Below are 16,091 nucleotides of genomic sequence, written 5' to 3' on the forward strand. Positions count from 1 at the left end.
GAGCGAAAGAGAAGAGCAAATGATTGGGAGTAGGAGAAGGGAGGTAAGGATGATAGTAGAATCTCATGTTAGCCAGGCCTGCCTCAAAATTGGCTCTGTGTTGCACACACGCCAGAGTCGGCTCCAGAGCAGATCTACTGGAGGGGCATGGGTCGCCAGCGGGGGGGCACTGCCTTTTGTGAAATATTTTAACGCAAAAAAAGGGGGAGGGCTGTCGTGGATGCTAAACGCAAATAAATTGAGTTTAACCACCTCTGCTATGTCATAAATAGTTTATTCACATCAACAGTTTATGAACCTCCAAAAAAACATTAAGTCGGCCTGGCACTGTTTATAAACCGAGAGAACAGCCTCCACAATAATCAAAAACACCCCTGACAACATATAAGCTTTAAGCCCAGTTCAGACCAAAGATTCACCTTGCAACGGCTTGCAACTCGCAACTCCTTGCGACTCCTTGCGACTCGACGGGCTGCGACGTTCTAAAACTGGGCCGTTCACACTGGCTGCAACGCGCTGCGACGCTAGGTGGTTTCCCTAGCAACTGTGAACGCTCTGGCACAGCTGAGAGCCGCAACAGCATTATTTGCGTAGGTTAGGTTAGATTAGTTAGGTTTGCAATTAGTTAGGTTTGCAATTAGTTACTGTGTTTTGTCATTCTCCGGATATCGGATATTTCAATCTGATATTTTTATGCTGGAGTGGACAGTACGGTACCGGGAGAGTAAGGCCGTGACGTACAAGTTGTTCTGTGCTGTGATTGGCTGAAGAGAAAGTTAAATTGCCGCGTTCTAAAACTGGACTTTGCGATTTCCACAGCATTAAGAAGACCCGTGTAATGTAAGGGATAATGTATAGAACGCCGGTCATTATTGGGAAAATAAATAAAATAATGACCTGTGGTAGGAGGGGCATTAATGACCGCTAGGGGGGGCACGGCCCCCAAATGCCCCCCCTTAGCGCCGACACTGACACACGCACTTGTGTATGTCACCATGGGTAAATCTTTCACATGCACTGTAGGCCTACGAAGTGCACAACCATTCTCAGCACTCCATTTTAGGAACTATCAATGTTGTACATTGTAACAACAAGCCTGCGTGAAGTTTTAACTTGTCTCTCATGATGTTAGTGCTGCTTGTGTTATTTCACAGTCGTCATGAGCAAGAGGAAGCAAGAGGGTTGCAGAGACATTTGGCAATGTTTTGCCTCGTCTCAGAAAAGAAGCAGAGTAAGTAAAGAGGGGTGAGAAAATGAGAAGTGTTAACCTATCAGTTGTAGCATTACAGTACAGTAGAGTTAATAGACTACAAAAAACTAGCCATAGAATTATTGTCATTCAGATCAAAAGTGGTTTGTTGACTATCTGAGAAAGGAACAGTACTTGTTATCTGATAATATTTCTTCCCTGTGGCATGTCCACTTTGATGAAAGCAGTGTGTGTCAATCTGGTAGTGACATAGAGGTGAGTAGCCTAAGAGAGGAGTTCTGGAAACTAATAGAGCCTTGGCTTTTCCTATGTTCAATGCAATTTGTAAGTTACTTTGGATAAAAGCTTCTGCAAAATGATTGTCAAAGAGTAAATATTAATGGTTTAAACAAAATTGTGACATTAGAGCAGAATCCTGTTGGCAGTGGCACTGATGTCTATAGTGTGTTTCAGTAGTCTACTGGTAAATAGTTTGCTGATATCTGTGATATTATTCCTTCCATGTTTCCTCTGTTGTGTTCAGAGTAGAGCTAGTGAGCCAGCGGGAGGGACAGAAAGTTTGGAGGATGAAAGCACAGGGAGAGTTTGTCAATCTAGTGGTGGCATAGAGGTGAGTCGCCTAAGAGAGGAGTAAATATGAAAGGTTAAGACCGAATCATGACATTCAAGCAGAATCCTGTTAACACACATGTATATAGTGTAGGGTTGTCAAAAAAAATTATACTCAGATACTAATCGATCAAAATTAAAAATAATAATATCGGATTAGATACTTATGTGCAACAGTATCGATACAAAAATCGCTGTCTTCATCATCTTCATCTCTTTTTTTTTCTCGCCTCCTTCAGTTGACACACAACTCTACACAGCAGCGTTGCAGTTGCTAATATAGCAATATAATAATTATTAAGTCAAGTTTCATTCAAGGTTACAAATCATTGTATAATGTATGTATTCATAGATTAATCCATAACTAATCAGAAAACATTTAGGTTATGTCCTAGACATGTCTAATTCTTTAACAGTGCATCATTCAATACGGCTAATGGTTTCACCATGAGATTAGCTCAGTGCGCTCTCTCGTGAAACTCATCTATGTACTTATTAAACAAGTGGATGAAAATATCAGAAAATCTAGGTTTTCTGAGGGGTAACAAAAGTTTTGGGTTGACTTCTATTTAGGTCGATGAGATAGATGCACCTGGGTGGGTTTTACTCAACATTGGCAAATGTGATGGTTATGCAATAAAAAATTTAATGGAAGTAAGAACTGGCTGGATTTTGTGTCCTTGTTGTGGTGGTGCAGGTGTTTGTTTGTGTGTGTTTTGTAAAAAAGACAAAACATCAATGAATGTAATGTGAAAAAAAAGGACTGGATTGGTTTAAATATTGAGGAGCACAAAATGTTATATTTTATTTAAAAAGTAAAGGAAAACAGAGCTCTGAACATGTGTGTCAACCTTTTCCTAATTTCAAGTCTTCCACACTCCCAGACTGCTTGGTCACATCCAGTATTAAAGTGTTTTAAACATCCATCCCTAAAAAGGTCTTCAAAATTAGGTGCAAGGTATTGAGATTTTGCTCTCAGAGTGCACCAGATTAATGCATGTTCAAAATCTTTGCCTGGGAGGGGGGGCCGGACCCCGCCCCCAGGCATTTGTCCCCCCCAATGTTGAAACCATGGCTACACCTCTGTGGTCATGTTTTATGCATTTCTCTCTCTCTCTCTCCCCCTAGCAATGAGACTGCATGAATAAAGGTACTACATTTCACGACATGGCAAAGCAGCGGTCTGAAGACTGGGTGGGGCTCTCTGGGACTGTCCTGAAGTGGATTACGTCACACCTTCACCGTAGAAGGCACTTTGTCTCCATGAGGAACTGTGTGTCTCAGCAACCGGCCATGACCTGGAGGTCCATGTATTAGGGGGGACCCCCCAATTATCCAATCTCTGAATGCTCCTTTTAGGGAAAATCCTACAAGATATTAAAGTAGCCAACCATAATTATGCAGATGACACAAACGTTTACACTAGGTGACTATAGACCTGTTGAAACTCTGGTTCACCGAGTAGAGCACATACCATTAAGGCCCAGTCCCTACAGCAGCGACCGGGGTTTGATTACTGTCTGTGGTCCTTTGCTTCATGTCTTCCCCTCTCTCTCCCATATCTTCCTGTCTTACTCACTCTACAATAAAAAATGTTAAAACCTTAAAAAATGTATCAAAAAAACAACAACAACCATTTCTCCGGCTAAACAAAGAAAGAGCTAATGTCCGTTATTACTTAAGAGTCAAGCCAGGAATCTCTCCATCACCCTGGACCCGGTGACTTCATCAGAAAGCTACTGTTTGAAACGCATTGCAAGAGTCAGGAGAATAATGTCCAAGAAAGACCTGGAGAGGCTGAGCCCCATCCTCATTTCCACATGCCTATATTACTCTAATAGTTTGTTCACAAACCTCTCCAAAAAAGATGTTCAGCAACTCCAATGTATTCACAAGGCAGCCGCCTGACTCTTTCCAGAAACTAAGAAAAATAACTTCATAACACTGACTCTAAAGCCCTTGCATCGGCCACCAATGGCTCTGAGAACTGTTTACAAACCGCTCCGTGGTTCTGGCCCTGGTACATCTCGGGCATGCTCCTCCATATAAACCTCCAAGGCCACTCAGGACTCCAGGCCCAGCCTGCTCGCTGTCCCAAGAGGGAGAGCAGAACACAGTGGAGCAGGAGTTGGTGAACACCCAGGAGTCCTGGTATAACCTCCCAGAGGAGAGTGAGGACAAGGGTCTGGTTATGAGGCAGCCATCCTGATTTGACCTCTCAGAAGATGTCTGTCAGGCACGACTCCAAACGTGTTTAGAGCAAAGCTTACTTTTCGTGCACCTTTTTATACCAATTTGTTTTATTTTATAACTTTGTGTACTACTTTGAATTACCTCTATTAAATGTTGTGTAGAATAAATGCTTTCTTGCCTTTTCAGTTAGCATGAAATTTTAAACATACATTTATTATGTATGACAAAGCTAATAATCATATTGATTGCGTTAGTTATGTTCTATACTTAGTACACCTGTCCTCCGTGAACTCCATTGGCTTCCAATCAAACACAGAATCAACTACAAAATCTTACTCATCACCTACAAGGCCCTCAACAGCCTAGCCCCCCCCTACCTTGCCGACCTCCTCCATCACCACGCCCCCTCCCGATTCCTCAGGTCCATCTCTGCCAACCTGCTACATGTTCCACGGACTGAGCGACGGACTTGGGGTGATCGGGCCTTCTCAGTTGCTGCCCCCACCCTTTGGAATTCACTCCCCTCCCACATCAAAGTCTCTCCAACCCTCTCTTCTTTCAAATCTGCCCTCAAAACATACCTTTTCACACTAGCCTTCCCCACCTAACTCCCACCTTATTCTTCATGTTTAACCTCTGTTTTTCTTTTATTCCTAGTCTGTTTTACGTAGTTTTGATAGGGCAATATGTAAAGCGTCTTAGAGTACCATATTAAGCGCTATATAAATTTCATTTATTATTATTATTATTATTATTATTATTATTATTACCCAGTCTATCCTTAGTCAACCAAGTGCCAGCTTCTCAAGTGCACTACCTATCAAGTAGGACAGGTCACTCTTCACAGCAAGAGATATGTTCTCTGGTGGAGAAAATAGGTTTCAGGTTCAAAACAACACTGAATTAAGCACTACGGCAAAGGATGGGATTCTTTTACCCACTTCATTGCTTTAGTTTGAAACCACATATCATATGAGGCCAGGTTTAAGTGTTTTGATTAGAAGTAGAATAAGTACCGTTATTTCAGTATCAGTAGTTGATGTTAGCGTTTGTGTAAGTATTATTATCAGTATATCAATATTACTAATAATTATGCTGATACTAATAATATATTAGTAGTACTAAGTAACAGTAATGTCAGTATCATCAGTATTAGTATTCATATTAGTATAAGTAGCATTCAAATGTGCTGTAGGTCAAATTCAAGAGCTATCATTTGAGTGTAATTTGTTAGAAATGCCCTATCCAACCGTCCAGGATTAGTGAGTGAAATGCTCTGTGAGAATATCTTCTACTTTGACTGCACTTCCTCCGTGCTAGCCAATTCGATTTTAGACCACTCCCAGTTCATTTGGGACAAATCAGTGCCCCTCTTTCCTGTCTCCCTGCTTTCTCCCTCTTCCTTGTCTCTCTGGGGTTCCTTGTCTCTCCAAGTCTCGAGTTTGACCCACAGCAGCTATAATGTTAGCCTGGTCCTACCAGACCATCGTACTTCATTTCATTTTTACAGCAGGTCTGGAACTGCTCAATTGACAAACGTTCACTCACTTGGAGGCGGGTGTCTGTAGAAGTTTTAAAATGATTGGATCAGCCATAACCAATCGCATAGCGTTTGGTCGTGACGTATGTCATGCATCATCATCATCATCATCGTCTGGCTGTGGAATGTTCCTCCGTTTGCAGAGGTTGTGTAGAATGGCACATACAGTGATTACTGTGCTTGCCCTCTCTGGTGTGAGGCGTATTTCGGCGTGGAGGACATGAAACCGACGTTTCATCTGCCCATTTCCTCTCTCCACAACATTTTGTGTATGTTTGTGTGCTCTAGCATACATGGAAGAAATCAGTAAACAATAATAAATATGGATTCAACAAATAAAAGGCGTCAAAGAGCCAATACGATGTGTTTTACGCATAGGACTAAGCGTAATCTGCGTAATCACTTACATGTTATACTTTAACTGTGCTCCCGGTTGTGGATTGAGGTAAGGAGTCTAGAGCCACGTCTTGCATGGATAGTCACTGTCACCCAGCAAGTGACACCCAACTGGTACATCTCAAAAAGCTGGCTCAGACCGCTCACCATTAAAATGCGCGAATCATGGGTAGCTGAAGATCCAGCCAATTTGCAACAACATCCAGTAGGCTATGTTAAAATTTGCATCAAAAACAACCTGCGTGTTGATGGATGCACTTTCTTCCTATTGACGAACACGTCCTCGTCTTTTGATGGCGCAATTATTTTTATGTGCGTCCCGTCAATAGCACCGACCACACCGGGCATACCTGCAATTGCCATGAAGTTGGCTTTGATCCTGTGTAATTGTTGAATGTCCAAAGGAAAGTTTATGGCACGGCTGACTGATGGTTGCGATATTTTTAAATCGTCGGCATTGCAAAGTTGCATTTCCCCTGTTGCTAAATAACGTAGTGTGGCCAAACATTTTATTTCGGGACTAATCTTATTATTCCTGTTAGTCGGGGATGTTATTGCATCGCACATTAACTCCACAACAAGTCTAATTGTCCACAATAGTCTAACAAGTCCTTTGTGAATACGGCCCCTGGTTTCCATGGAACGCATTCATATTAAGCAGACCCAGTCCTAGTACTGAAGTGAAATTAAAATTGAGCGGAAGTAGGTAGGTGGGCGGTGCCAGGCTACTATGATGTCAGTATCAGTATTATTTTCGTATAAGCCTTAGCATGGTCCATGATGAAACAGTTCCATGGGCGGAGTCACGGGCAGTGGTCACCCTGTTGAGCTCTACTCTCCGCCGCGGAGAGCAGAGCTCAACAGGTTGGAAGCTGCCAATCTCCAGATGACAGAGTCTCTCTCTCCAGCTCCAGAGGCTGCTAGGCCTGTCCCAGCCAATTGCGGGCTTTGACAGAGAGCGGGGGTGTGCGGTGAGGAGACCCTCTCCAAGTCTTACAAGGGCACACAGGGAAACAAGACTAAGGCCCCATCCCATTAATCTCCCTTAACTAGAACACTTGTTTTGAGCTTGCTTCAGCTTTAAAGGAGCTAAAAAGAAGCGCATCTTAGTGGTGACGTCATGTTACACACGGACAATTGTGAATAAACTGATTAGCGGGGGTGGGGTTAAATAGGAACCTTGTGAATTGTTTGATTTGTTGATTTTTGATACGCGACCCAGTGTCATGCGTATAAGAGAAAATGAATGAAAACTAAAGAGAGTTCCAGTTTCTCTCATACATGTCCTGCAAAAGTTGGTGCCGAAACCAGGGAATGAACCAGGGACATTTAGATTCCTGAGGATCTGTTGCAGCTTTGGCAGCAGTGGTGCAAAGAATTACCTCGCATCAGACAATAAATATTCCCAGGTGTTATCAAGAGGCGAAAAAAGAGGTTCACGTCTTCAGTGATGCGAGTGAAAGCGCATACTGCGCAGCTGCCTACATGAGTTATCCCCGAAAATTCCTTCTTCCAGCGGGTCCAATATGTATTAATTAAGTGCTCTCTGTCAGCATAATATCTTAACCGTGCAAACAAAATAATGTTTGACTTTTACATGTTCTCGAATTTTTCATTAATTGTCTGTCCTAGTGTTTATTTTACTGTCTTCTACTACTTTATCAAAGTATGGAAGGGGGAGATTTGGAGCTACCTGGAGGAGGAGAAAATGGGTCTTCTGAATGCTGGGAATCAAAGGAAGAAGGAGAAGACCCATCCTCAGGCTGGTAACAAAAAGGTCAATGCGCTTCTTAATTCGAAAAACGATGCATTGACACCTTTAAAGGTTGGGTATGGGATTTGTGAAACGCCAGCAGATTTTGAAAATACACAATCAAATGGTCCTACCCCCTCTCCTTCAACGCTGACTCTGGCCCCGTTCACACGAAGCCGAAACGGGCGAAACTGTTACGGTTTCGATCTATCCGGTTTCGAAGTATCTCCGTAAAGACGAAGCCAAGCGAAACCGGGTAGATCTGTAAAAACGCTGTAGTACACATTCCAGGCCCATAAGGGGCGCTGCTTCAGAAATCCAGAAGAAATTAAATAAGAAGAAGAGGCGAGCATGCGCTTAAAGGCTGCCCTTATGCGCATGCTCGCATGTGATTTCTGAGACTCCGCGGGCTTAAGAGCCATTGGCTAGGAGGTCGAGGGGTGGGGCGATGACGTCATGGTTTGCGGTTTCATTCGGTTTCAGGCATACACACAAATCCAAAACGAAACCGGGTAGATTTGAAACCACCTCCGAGGGTGGTTTCAGAAGTTTGCGGTTTCGGTCAGCGGATTCGCCGGCTTCGTGTGTACGGAAGGCCGAACCGTACAAGACCTTTGCGGTTTCGCCATGAAATTGGCTTCGTGTGAACGGGGCCTCTGACTCCGCGCAATCATGCACGAGCGCAAACACAGATGCGCCATTAGCTAGGGTTAGGGTTATGCGCCATTAGCTAGTTAGCTAGCTACTGTAGCTACCGCAGGATAACAACAAACGGAAGCTTGCTCTGGGACACGAGCTTTGAGTACGTGCATGAAGGGGTCACGCACGGGGGAGTGCAGCACGACCGTTTGATTGACGTACTTACTGTCCAATGCCACTCGGTGGTTCTGGAAATCATTGGCTGGAGTTTTTCGAGCCCTGCCCGTTCCACAGATGATTGACTTTTTTAATTTTCATGTCAGTACTTCTAACTCAGTGGGTTATGATAACGATTTCAAGTAATTTTGCAAAAATGGCCAAAAAAGAAAATTCCATACCCAACCTTTAAGCAATAAAAACACGAGTGTGAGTGGGGTTGTTAGTTTACTTAAGATTTTTTATTGGGGGGGCGCCAGAGGATCAGGGTAAGGTCAGGGGGGAGTTTGCTCAAAAAAGGTTGAGAACCACTCGCCTGGGGTAACCAGACAATGAGGGAGGACGGAGGCGTGATTCCATTTTAACAATAATCAAGGTTTATTTGATAACCAATAAGGAAAAGGGACAAAACAACATTTGCAGCGTGGCAAGCAGGTGAAGGTGCCACAAAGGAAGGGGCTAGCTTAGAGGAACAGGGCGCACCATATAGTCCACAAACAAGGCGACTCCGCCCCTCTTCATCAGTCCTAATTGGGAGACAGGTACACCAGTTCTAATTGGGAGATAGGAAAATCATAGGCAAGGCCTTGCGGCCATCACGCTCACAGAGAAGGAACTAGATCTACGGAGGTGGGCATGACGACAACAAAAATGCGAGATGATGAATCCCAGGAGCGAACCAAAGTGCATAGATGATGATCTTCGCAGAGTGCTGCCAATGAACCTCACCTCACCTCCAGCCGGGACAGAGGGGGTTCCTGGCTGTTGTGTGGCCCATCCATCTATGGGGCGAGGGGTCGGGGCCCAGGAGAGGGGAGGACATTCGCCATCGCCTCTGTCCTCTGGACTGGATCTAAGAGACACATCTTTCATATTGTGAACTCACTGGGGTAATTCAGACAACCCTGACTGCCTGTCTATCCATCCATTCATCTTAGGCTTCATACAGGCTACCTGCCAGCTGTCAGGGTTGCACGACAAATAGAGACCATTTGATTAACGATTGGCAACGGAAGAAATATGCCTCTAGTAATGGTGACTGAACACTACTAAGTATTGCTAATATATTTTGCTGGAGTAAGTTGTGTGTATGTGTGTGCGTGTGCGTGTGTGTGTGTTTATTACGATTCAGGTAAGATAACCTTAACCGTGCACTTACTACGGTCAGGGTGAAATAAATAATAAAGTAAAAGGATGCAGAATATTCAAAATACCTGTTGAAACATGAAAACGCATATAGCCTTAGATAAGTCTTGACAGGGGCTCTTAGGGCCCTGGAACCATCCGTCCTGCTCTGGTGCCCGGTCCCCCTGATGAGCGGACCGAGGGGGGGGGGGGGGGGGGGGAGTTATCAGCTCTGAGCGACACCATGTGCATGCCTTGCTGAAGACAGCACTTATACAGCGTCTTATGTCAGTTTTCTTTCTATATATCATTGAGAAGGATTATATTTTGGGAGGAAAGTGACTGCAGACTGGCTGTGACATTGGGGGCCGCTGATAAGGGGGCTGGCCGGGCGGAGCGGGGACTGAGGACGGAGGAGATTCCGCCTCCTTTCAACAGTTACCTGGCTAGAGTTTGACAGGCCGAAATAAATAACAAAATCATTCACGCAGAAAAGGTGTTTGTCTGCTCTCATGTGTGTGTCTGTGTGCCTGCGCACGTGTTAATGCGTGTGCATGAATGCATCTATGTTTGTTTGTGTGTTGGCGTGCTGACGTGAAGCATGCACACAAGTGTATGTGAGGGGTGTAGGAGGAGCCCGGCGGAGGTTATGTTGAGGTTATGCACGCAATAGTGTTGCTCTTACTCTGGTCTGACCTCCACCCACTGCTATCGGCTCTCTGCGAGGGGTGGAGGTCTGCTCTGTTAGGGGTGGAGGTCTGCTCTTTGAAGGATGGAGGTCTGCTCTGTGAGGGGTGGAGGTCTCCTGTCTGAGGGGTGGAGGTCTCGTCTGTGAGGGTGGAGGCTGGTCTCTGTGAGGGGTGAAGGTCTGGTCTCTGTGAGGGTGGAGGTTTGGTCTCTGTGAGGGGTGAAGGTCTGGTCTGTGAGGGTGGAGGTTTTGTCTCTGTGAGGTGTGAAGGTCTGGTCTGTGAGGGTGGAGGTTTTGTCTCTGTGAGGGGTGAAGGTCTGGTCTGTGAGGGGTGGAGGTCTGGTCTCTGTGACGGGTGGAGGTAGGCCGACATGCCCAGACGGCTGTGTCAGCAGTCAAGACAACACTGGCAATGTGCGTCGCTGTGAGGAACAAGAACTACTGCTGCTCCCCTAATGGTAATTATGTTGGCATTACATTTGAATAACATGAATATCTGAATAATCAACATTACACAGCATCATTTGGAACCCACTTCTATCCAAAGTAATAATAATAGTTAATTGTATTTCCATAATGCAAGAGAGAGCGGGAGAAAGCGGGGGTATGCGTCTGCGTGTGTGTCTGTCAATGCCCTTTCTTCTCCGCCAGGTCTAAAAAGTCAGAGTAGCTTTAGGTTGTAACACAGCAGACCATTGAGATCAATAGTTTTACGTTTCCTTGTTTATTCTTCCAGAGGGACCGATAAATCCATATAGAACAACCTACTTTGAGAATAAATAGGAGGATCAAAACGAGGCGATTCCTACTGCAGCTATCACAATGTGGGAAGTTCTCGATGAAAGCCTTGTTGCATGGGATGTTATGGCATATCCAACGCAGGTCTCCAAGACTTCCAATTCAACATTGTTGTACAAGGCTGTAAAACAGTGCAAAAGTGCCAAACCTTTGGACTGAAAATTATAGAGCTCTAACTAACTGTAGCTACTACTCAAGCCACTAGGGGCTGCGGTAACGCTTTATATTAAGGTCCTTATAATATGCCTTTGTTAATAAGACACTTATTATATGATTATTAACATTAATTGGTGTTAAGACTATCTATAAGTGTTAATAATGACATAATAAACATGTTTATTGTGAAAATATAAGACTTTTGTAAGCACTTTTAAGAAACTTGTTTATTATTTATTGATTGCTTAATAACATTAATTATGGTCTTATACATAATAATGAGATTCTTATAGTTGGTAATAAATGCGTGGGGCTGGAGGTGGGGAAGGGAGGGATGCAGGAGGAGAAGGAGGCACGCGGCAGGAGCTCCTCCACTTCCAATTTATGTTATAAGCTACATTTAAAGCCCTCTCCTCCTTCTCTCAGCGGCTGTTAAAACGTCTCTCCGTCAGCCTCCTACCCACATCCATCGCAACTTACATCCATTGGGTCTCACGAACACCGAGACATGTGTAAAGCCCTGGAACATACTGAGCTGGTCGAAGCCATCCCTGTTGGGTTGTTACTTTCCCCGGCACAGAGAGATAAACGTGCCACAAGGATGTGTGTGTGTGTTAAGGGCAGACCAAGACACGTACGTCTCTTGGTCTGCCCTCAACAGGACACGTGGGTGCGTGCGTGCGTGCGTGCGTGCGTGCGTGTTGTGGCTCTCGATGGTTGCTTTGTTTCTTTAAGGGCACCAAACCATGGGTAGGTGTACGTACGTATCTTCGTCTCAGATAGAGAGAAAGTAGAAGAGTAAGTAGCAGAGCGACAGTAGGCAAATGCCAGACCCTATCTTTCCCTTGCACCTCCCTACAGGAAATGTCAACAGCACAGTGATATGTAACTACGCACCCCCCGACAGCCACAGGAAGACTGAATGTCACTTTTGGTAGATCTTCATTACAGATTTTGGAAAGGACAAATGTTGGCCAATATAATCCGTGTGTTACACCATATGAAAAAGAGTTTCCTTGATGCACATGGTTGTTGGTAAAAAGCATATGTTTACTTAAAGGTTGGGTATGGAATTCGCTTTTTGGGCAATTTTTGCAAAATTACTTGAAATCCTTACCATAACCCACTTACAGCCACTGAGTTAGAAGTACTGACATGAAAATTAAACAAGTCAATCATCTGTGGAACGGGCTGGGCTCGAAAAACTCCAGCCAATGATTTCCAGAGCCACCGAGTTGCATTGGACAGTAAGTACGTCAATCAAACGGTCGTACTGCACTCCCCCTCCCCCGCGCGCGACCCCCCTCCCCCGCGCGCGACCCCTTCGTGCAGTACTCGTGACCCAGAGCAAGCTCCTGTTTGTTGTTATCCGGCGGTAGCTACTGGAACTAGTTAATCCACATTTGGACCTAGCAGTAGAAGACAATTCTATTCGGCATGTTGTTTAACGAAAACCTACGCTAGCCTGGCTCGCTCTTGCGCATCTGTGTTCGCGCTCGTTCATGATTGCGCATCCAGGTACTTGGAATGGGTGGAGTCAGAGTCAGCGTTGAAGGAGAGGGGGTAGGACCATTTGAGTTGTGTATTTTCAAAATCTGCTGGCGTTTCGCAAATCCCATACCCAACCTTTAAAAACAAACAATACCAAAACAGTTGATTCACTTGCACAACTCAAGCCTCCCTCCAGTCTAGAACTCTTGCCCTCTTAAGGCCTGATTCCACCGGACGCGTTACGGCAGTGTTACGGCTGCGGCACGTCTTGGCCGCGGTCACCGCAGCAGATAGGTTCCACTCTAATCAATGAGACCATTTCCACCGGGAGCAGCTGCGGAACGTCTCAGCAGCGTCCCATGAGCGGCTCGCTGTGCCACAGCGCTATCATTACGTAGCATTTCTATTTTTGCCGCAAGCCATTGCTGATTCGCGTCAATTTCAACAGAGCAGATCGAGCAGGGCAGGAAGTGAAAAAGTAAAAGCCATAGATAGAGCATCCGGTCAATTTTCAAAATAAAACACAATACTCAGCTCATGTAGCCTATCACAACTTCACATCAACATTTACACCATGACCGGTGGCACCAGGTCAGCAGTCAATCAATCAAAGGGTCTCAGAGGGTCGGCAACACGGACGACGAGAGACTCATTGTCGAAGTTCAGCAACATGAAGTAATTTATGTACCAAATCATCCTTTTTATAAGGGCAATGGCCGGAAGGACAAAGCGTGGCATTTAATTGCAGGCGTTTTTGGAGTGGAAGTTGAGTACATTAGGTTTAGGATTATCGCGTGATCTCGTGATCTCGCGGGAATACAGCTGGCTCGCAAGGCAGCGTTGCGCTGCCGTAAAGCGCCCGGTGGAAATGTAAGCAGGGTAGAGTCGCAGCCGTAACGCGGCCGTAACGTGTGCGGTGGAATCCCGGCGTTAAGGAGCACCAGAATCGGTGTGGCTCAATTAGCTTATGAGCCACAGCTGCAGACTATTACAGGGCTAACATCCAGCCAGGAACACGTGAATCTTTTAAAACATGTTAAACACAGTAAAGATGCCATTCACATCTTCACACACCGACACAAATGTCCCTGTTTGCACTCCTAGCTATTACCATAGCAGTGTTAATCAAACCCTCCTTATGGAGTAGGCCTATGGTGGAAAACAGTAGCTAGATACATAATGGGTTTGGACTACAGAATGTGGAAAGGTCAACAGACATGTTGTGGATCCTTTTTAACCGACTGTGGGTTGAGGAGTTTTGTGTCTGCGGCTGCGTGTTGGTTCAATGTTACCGTACTATTTATTGTGGAGCAGACTTGTATCAGGTGGAAAACACGAATGCGCACGCACACACACACACACACACACACACACACACACACACACACACACACACACACACACACACACACACACACACACACACACACACACACACACACACACACACACACACACACACACACACACACACACACACACACACACGGTTGAGCTGACTGCTTGAAAAGACAATCCAACCATCCGCTACAAATGAACGCACTTATTAACCCGTTTGGTCAAACGGCATCAAAAATACACATTTTCCACAATCCATAATTGACAGATGTTTCTAAAAATTAAGATCCTGTACTTCTTGTAATCCTGTAATTGCGATGCCAAAAAAATTCACTGTTCTTTGAGTCATAGTCGAGTCAATTCCTGTTATTATTACATCTCTTGACTCATGATCTACACGCCTGATTCGGTAATGGGTTACATCAGTGCGAACCGGAACATTGTAGACACAATAATAAGACTACAGCGTGAACACTGATCAGCCATGAATGGGAGCTTCTCACAAATATTATGCCATGTTTTTGAAAGGAAGTGTTGGTGTTTGTTGGTGTACTGCATCATCTGGTCGGGTGTAGTGGTTCACTCACCCATCCATGCATCTGAGTGGACACTCCACCTTGTTGTGAGGCCACAGGGAATGATTGGGTAGAAGAGGGCTCCTATGAGATCGCACTAAGAACCAGACCGGAAAAAATGTGACACCCACCCCTCTCAACCCGGTAGCACGCGATTTCGTGCTCATGCGCACGAACGTTAATCTATTGCATCTCTCTCGCTCTCTCTCTCTGTCCCTCCCTCTCTCTCTTTCTCTCTCTCTCGTACCGTTTTGTGGAGCACGTTCATTGTCTGAGAACACTCCCATTCAGAATGCATTGGTTTACATTTCGTTCTGTGTAGCACGAAAAAAGTCGGACTATCGTGCTCTGGAACACGCTTCAATAGATTAACGTTTGTGCGCATTAGCACAAAATCACGTGATACCGAGTTGCCCCTCTATGTCCACACACGTTTCCATGGACACATGCTATTCAACGCGCCCTATATCTCCAGACCAATACAATAAACAAGCATACATTTTGTGTCTTAATCGCTCCCCACCGACGGCCGGTGTGGAGGAGGGGAGATGATTGGATATTAAAATAGTAGTCTATGCTGATTAACACGCCGCCACGGTAATCATTGGTGCTTCGTGTGTGGGCTGAGGCTGTTGATCTCAGCTCAGACTTTGTTTTTATGCCGTCTTTAAGTGCACAACAAAACATTGCTTTGTCTTGGATTGATTTTAAATCATAAAATCACAGGAGTGGGATTAAATAGATGGCTCCTCCCGCCTGTCTTTCACAAGACGGATTTTACTTAGCTTGTGCACACATCGGATACATGGTGCTCCGGCGGGGGGGATTCATGGGCCAATCATTGTGCGGGGCAATCCTGCAGTGGAATATAAAGAGTAAAAACCTTCAGAAGAATGCATGGCCTAATCTGAGAGGAAACAAACAACCGCTACCCGTAACGGCTCGAAATAGTTCTGATGGACGGGAAAAGTAGAAAAATAAAAAGCAATTATTGTCACGATCATATCCGGCACGGAAATGAAGGAGTGAGGAAACAGATTATTTCTGCGTTCTGACAGCGGGCAACCTTCCACAGTCACAGTTCACAGAATCTCACACACGGGGCTGATGGTGATGGTTAGATATAAAAATTGGCCAATATATAAGCAAAAGTGCTTCCAGGCACTAAATCAGGTCCTTGCTACCAAACAATGTGTTGACCAGTGCTGCATCCAAATCAAGCCAGACGTCCAAGTGCTTGTTTCATTTTGTTTTTATATTGGAGTATCATAACCGCTCCATAAATCCTCCCCAAATCTAAATCTTTCACATCCTTCTGGTATTAAAGACGAGCTGTGCGTAGCAGAGCCATAGCTTGGTAGGGT

Source organism: Gadus macrocephalus, chromosome 4, assembly GCF_031168955.1.
Source record: "Gadus macrocephalus chromosome 4, ASM3116895v1".
Taxonomy (NCBI): Eukaryota; Metazoa; Chordata; class Actinopteri; order Gadiformes; family Gadidae; genus Gadus; species Gadus macrocephalus.